This window comes from Lynx canadensis, chromosome E1, assembly GCF_007474595.2.
Source record: "Lynx canadensis isolate LIC74 chromosome E1, mLynCan4.pri.v2, whole genome shotgun sequence".
Taxonomy (NCBI): Eukaryota; Metazoa; Chordata; class Mammalia; order Carnivora; family Felidae; genus Lynx; species Lynx canadensis.
This window is the reverse complement of record NC_044316.2, coordinates 18,245,810-18,252,202: the sequence shown is the minus strand read 5'-3', so window position 1 is coordinate 18,252,202 and position 6,393 is coordinate 18,245,810. Positions and strand designations below refer to the sequence as shown.

The window sequence follows — 6,393 nt, the reverse complement described above, 5'->3', positions numbered from 1 at the left end:
CTTTTCCCTGAGTCCATCCACAGTGGTCACGCAAGGGAGGGTTTCAGCACCCCAGAATCTCCATCAAGCCGCTCTAAAACTGCCTTATATAAACACGCAGTCCATAAAAAGCAGTATGATTGTGGCCCAAATGCCACTTCAGACCATCTCTTAGCTGCTCCCTTTGTAACCAGACTGCTGCTCTAAGCCCCTCCTATCTGGGGACTACTGACAATGCATAGCCACCACTACCTGTAGCAACCACCATGTGGCTGGGTGATCCAGTTCATGCTGGCAAAACCGGACCGAGTGTTGGAATCACACAGACCCAGTGTCCATCCTGGCTCTACCATTAACGTCTGTGAGAACCCAGACCAGTCCCTCACTTCTCTGAGCCCCAGTGTCCTCATTAGCAAAGGGTAACGACAATGCCTCCTCACTTGGTTGCTGCCAGAATTCGAGACAATGTATACCAAGCACCTAGTTCCTTATCAAGTGTCCAGTAAATAAATGGAGAAAGGGTGAATATGGAATAAGTGCAAGAAATGTTCTAGGGATGGCGGTATTCTTAGGGAGTAATCAGTGTTACCCATGGATAGAAGTCAAGAAAGGCTTTGTAAAGGAGCCTTGAAGTAGCCTTGAAAGAGAGGGGAAGTGTTTGGCAGATGGACCAAGGGCAGGGCACAATAGACAGGGGAATAGGGTGAACAAAGGCTGGGATTAGAGCCCAAAACACTGGGCCCATTTGGGCAGGAAACATGATGCAGCTGTATCAGAGCACGAGGAGGGAGGGAGTCCTGGGGTAGGAGACCGGGGCCAAGAAGGACCTGGATAAGCAGGGCCTTGTGGGGTTGCATTGTTAAATTGTAGAGGATGTGGTTTGGTCCACAACATAGCCAGATTCTTGTCAGTAACAGCTTTGTCGGGATAAGTTACTTACAATAGTGATTGGAAAATGTAAACTTGAATATCACGTATTCGAACTCCAAGACATAAGGGTCTTTGAGCTAATGGAGATCTTTACACCTCTGAGAAGAGGTTGCTAATCAGAGAAGATGGCAGAACAATGAGAATACTGGGGAATAATGATGAGGTTGGTTTAGGAGAACGGAGTCCCCCAGATGCCTCTTTCCATACTGGTGTATCCATTTCACGAGTATGGTGCTGAGAATTCCGATACCATCTGGTCCCAGAGGCTTGGTTGGCAGGTCAGGTCTCAAGTCAAGTCACAAGTCATAAAAAACAACCTTGGAGATTCTCTCTATCCAACCCTTACTGTGTTCTTACCACACACAAGGCATTGCTTTTGGCCTTGGGGGCACAAAGACGAAGAGGACACAGTCAGTCTCTGTCCCCAGGAATGCAGCCTCAGGGCTCACTCCAGACTGGTAACCACAGGGAGTGCTAAAAACTGGGGAGAGGTCAGCTGAGGGTGGGCCAGGCTCTGGAAAACCCTAAGGTAGGTAACCACACTCTTGGAGGAGGAGAGGAGCATGGGACCTAGGGACTCCTTTTCTCCACTATCTCAATGCCTGAAGGGTTTTCCTGTTACTATATTTGACCCATGATTCACCTAGCCTGTTCTGGGGTGGCTGTCTTTTAAATAAACAAACATGGGGGTTTTCCCCATGAAGGAAAATGTGACACATTTGGAAAAATAGAAGGAAGAAGAAAAATTACCCACAACTGCACTATCACGGCTCACATTTTGATGGCTCTCTCTCCAGGTTCCTTTTCTCTCCACAGGCAAGTTTGTCTGATGGTTTCCTTGTCAAATGGGCACATTGTACATGCAATTTTGTATACTGCTTTCTCTTGGGAGCATCATATCATAGTTGTTTAGGTGTTTTTCTTTTCATTAAAAATTATTGGGGCACCTGGGTGGCTCACCCAGTTGAGCATCTAACTCTTGATTTTGGCTCAGGTCATGATCCCAGGTCAGGGGATCAAGCCCCATGTCAGGCTCTGCACTGAGCATGGAGCCTGCTTAAGATTTTCTCTCTCCCCCTCTTCATCTCTCCCCAGTTCATGCACCTGCTCTCTCTCTTTCTAAAATTAAAAGACAAGTTATTTTGGGAGCCTAGCTGGCTTAGTCGGTAAAGCATGTGACTCTTGATCTCAAGGTTGTGAGTTCAAGCCTCACGTTGGGTATAGAGCTTATTTAAAAAATTTTATTTTTAATTATCATCCTTTAAGAGCCTCATAACATTGTTCACATGGCTACATCGGAGACCACTTGGACGTGTTCCTGGGTTCTCCCCTCAGATTTCTCTTCTCAGTTATGATGGAAGTTTTTAGGGAAATAGTAAAATGAGTTTGTCCTCCCTGATCAGTGAAATAACATGCAGAGGGAAGTCAGTCTGCAAGCCCTAATTGATCCCAGACAACCACCAGTGCAGGGAGATGATATACAATTAACAAGCACAGCAGCTACATGTATTGAGTGCTAGCTGTGTACCAGGCTCTAGCTAAGCATGTTACATTGGATCCTCACCACTACACTGGGAGACAGCTATGATTTTTATCTCTACTACACAAATGACAAAATTTAGGCTTAGCAAGGTTAAGTAATTTCCCCCAAAGTCACACAGCTATTAGCCAATCCCCTAACAGTATCATACCTCTTTTTCTGGGTTGTGATGGCCATATACAAGTCAGAGGGACACCTCTGTTCAGTGCTTTCAGCCACAGAAAACACCAAGAAGACTCCAGGGCTTTCCAATCCTTTTCATTCCTTGCCACACTTAAAAAATGACAACATAGGGACACCTGGGTGGCTCAGTTGGTTAAGCGTCTGACGTCAGCTCAGGTTGTGTTCTTGCAGTTCCTGAGTTCAAGCCCCGCATTGGGCTCTGTGCTGACAGCTCGGAGCCTGGAGCCTGCTTCAGACTCTGTCTCTGTCTCTGTCTGTCTGTCTCTCTCTCTCTCTCTCTCTCTGCCCCTCCCCAACTCGTGCTCTCTCTGTCTCAAAAATAAATAAACATTAAAAAAAAAATTTTTAACTGGTTTTTTTCTCCTTCCCTTCCCCCATGGTGTTCTGTTAAGTTTCTCAAGAGGGAGGGAGGCAAACCGTAAGAGACTCTTAAATACAGAGAATAAACTGAGGGTGGATGGAGGGGTGGGGGAGAGGGGAAAATGGGTGATGGTCATGGAGGAGGGCACTTGTTGGGATGAGCACTGGGTGTTATATGTAAGCGATGAATCACGGAAATCTAATCCCAAAACCAAGAGCACACTTTACACACTGTATGTTAGTCAATTTGACAATAAATTATATTTCAAAAATTTGTTTTAAGTGACACCATAAGTAGGGCACACTGGGATGATGGGTTGAGGTTACTTTAAGCAGAAGTGACAAGCTGAGGGCACGCCAGTTAAAAACTCAGCTAAACTACTTGTAGACCAAAGTCATTTCCCCAAGTCCTTTTGTGCCTCTGAGATTTTGAAGAGGGGATGAAAATATAATTTTTTAAAAGTATAACTTAACAGAGATAGGTTATCATCTCTTTGTGCCTTTGAAGGAACAGCCTTCAACCTCTAGAAAGGACCTAACTTGGGACTTGTATGTTTTTGAGATATGACCTTGGACAAATGTCATAGTCTCTCTTGGACCCAAAGAGTTCTCTGAAGAAAGGTGAGAACCGCCCTACAGGATCACAAGCTGAGCGCAGGAGGTTGAAGAAGGCATCAGGAGAGGCGCAATAGGGAAATTCAACTTCAGATACACTAAAGGGAGAGGACGGTTCGATTCCTTTCAACTAAAATTAATCAAGAAGGTGAGAATTTTCTAGAAATTAGTGATAGTTTAACTGGTTAACTTCCAGATACGTTGAGATTTATTTGGTTTCCTCTTGGCATTTGATTTCTTGTTGGCAGTTTTATTGAGATAGAATTCACACACCATACAACTCCTTCATTTAAAGTGTACAATTTAAAGTGTATACATTATACAACTCCCACATCAGGCTCTGCGCTGAGTATGCAGCCTGCTTAGGACTCTCTCTCTCCTCTCTCTCTCTGCCCCTCTCCCCTGCTCACCCTCCCCCGCCAAGAGAAACATTAAAAAAATAAAGTGCACAATTCAATGGCTTTTAACACATTCACAGGTTGTACCCCATCACCCCAATCTCATGCTAAACTGTTTTCATCACTCCAAGAAGAAACCCCATACCAATCAGCAGTCATTCCCATTCCAACCAAGCCCTGCTGCCCTCGACCCTAGGCTAATCTACCTCTTCTCTCCACAGATTTGCCTATTACAGATAGTTCATATAAATGGAATCATGCAATATATCATTGTCTTTGGCAACTGGCTTCTTACACTTAGCGGTGTTTTCAAGGTTCATCCATGCTGCAGGGCATATCAGACTTCACTTTTTTAATTATTACTATCAAACAATATTCTACCGTATGACTACGCTATGCTTTATTCATCCGTTCATCAGTTGATGGACATTGGGTTGCTTGCTTGTTTGTTTGTTTGTCAGCTATTATAAATGGAGTCAGCAACATTTGTGTGTAAGTTTTTTTGTGTGAACATGAGGCATTCCCCTTGGGTATATACATAGAATTGCTGGGTCATATGGTAACTCTACGCTTAACATTTCGAGAAACTTCCAAACTGTTTTCCAAAGCAGCTGTGCCATTTTCATTCCCGCCAGCAGTGTATAAGGGTCGTAAGCTCCTCCACCGGTGGTTGGTGACATAGCCAAGTATGCAAGGGAAAGACGGGGCGTCCTGAGGCAGGGACAGCATGAAACCAACATTGCAGCAAAGATGAGGGAAAGGACAAGAATGTTCATTCCTGAGGGCTGGAGCCTGAGGCTGACCTGGCAAGTTGGCCCCTTGGACAATTCCTCTTCTTTCTCCCATTCAAGAATTTGAAAGATTTATGGGAATAGGAAGGTGACAATGTCAGAGAAAAAAATAACAAGTTCTCAAAGTGATTCACCATGTTTCAGCCACACTTGTTACCAACAAATGTTTTCTATGTGTGTGTATTGGAAAATTTTAGGGAAAAAAAACTTGTTAAATTTGAGTTATGAAAGAGGTTTCTAGAGTCCTATGGTTCATCATGGGTGCCTAAAACTAAATCTCTCCACACATTTCCAGAAACCATACAGATCGGTAGGGGGAGCGAATGAAATCATTCATAATCTGGGGCGCCTGGGTGACTCAGTGGGTTAAATATCCGAATCTTGATTTCGGCTCAGGTCATGATCTCACAGTTTGTGAGTTCAAGCCCCACATCAGGCTTTGCACTGAGAGCGTGGAGCCCGCTTGGGGTTCTTTCCCTACCCCCCCCCCCCCGCTCCTGAAGCTCTTTCCCCCTGCCCTGCTTGCACTTTCTTTCTCTCTCTCTCTCTCAAAATAAATTTTAAAAATAATAAAATAATAAACCACCCATAATCCAACTCAAATGGAGATAAATGGAATTTTGATACATAAGAGGCACTCAGTGTCTGAATTAATTAATGAATAATGAATGAATGGCAACAACTTCAGGGGAGATGAAGCCATGAAGGACGATTAACATGATAGAGGACGGGTCCACATTCCAGTAATTCTGATATGCTGGCCTTAGGGGCCAAAGTCAATAGGAATATGTAACCGGGATCTATGCTGTGACAGAAGGGGAGAGACCTGACTAAACCATGCTTACAAAACAGTTCTCAAACTTTTTACCCTCAGGCTCCTTTACATCCTCAGTAATTACTAAGGACCCCACAGTTTTTGTGACTGTGGGTTATATGTTGGTGTTTATTGTTTTAGAGAAATGATGAGCCTATTATATATTAACATTTATGAAAAATATATTTTTTTTTAATTACAGAGGACTGGCATTACTTTACAGTTTTGAAAATCTCTTGGAGGCAGCTGCTTCAACACTTGGCCTGTCAAAATGTTGTCTTGGTTGAAGTACATGAAGAAAATCCAGCCTCCCACAGCTGTGTATTTGGAAAACAGAGGCATTTTTAATTTTGTTCAGATATTCTTTTTTTTTTTTAATTTTTTTTTTTAACGTTTATTTATTTTTGAGACAGAGAGAGACAGAGCATGAACAGGGGAGGGGCAGAGAGAGAGGGAGACACAGAATCCAAAACAGGCTCCAGGCTCTGAGCTGTCAGCACAGAGCCCGACGCGGGGCTCGAACTCACGGACCGTGAGATCGTGACCTGAGCCGAAGTCGGACGCTTAACTGACCAAGCCACCCAGGCGCCCCCAGATATTCTTTTTGATACTACACCAAAACTTGACAAGTGGTCATTTCTTAAAAGTTAGTTGCACTCAGGGCGCCTGGGTGTCGAGCCCCCCATCGGGGTCTGTGCTGACAGCTCAGAGCCTGGAGCCTGCTTCGGATTCTGTCTGTCTGTCTGTCTCCCTCTGCCCCTCCCTGCTCGTGCTGTCTGTCTC

The 6,393-nt window shown here is 44.3% G+C and overlaps 1 non-coding gene across 1 annotated transcript; it reads left to right on the top strand.

Annotated features, from left to right (window-relative positions):
* Window positions 1-2,057: 2,057 nt before the first annotated feature.
* TRNAK-CUU lies at window positions 2,058-2,130 on the top strand. The gene has a single exon. It is a non-coding gene; the product is annotated as a tRNA-Lys (tRNA).
* Window positions 2,131-6,393: the final 4,263 nt, after the last annotated feature.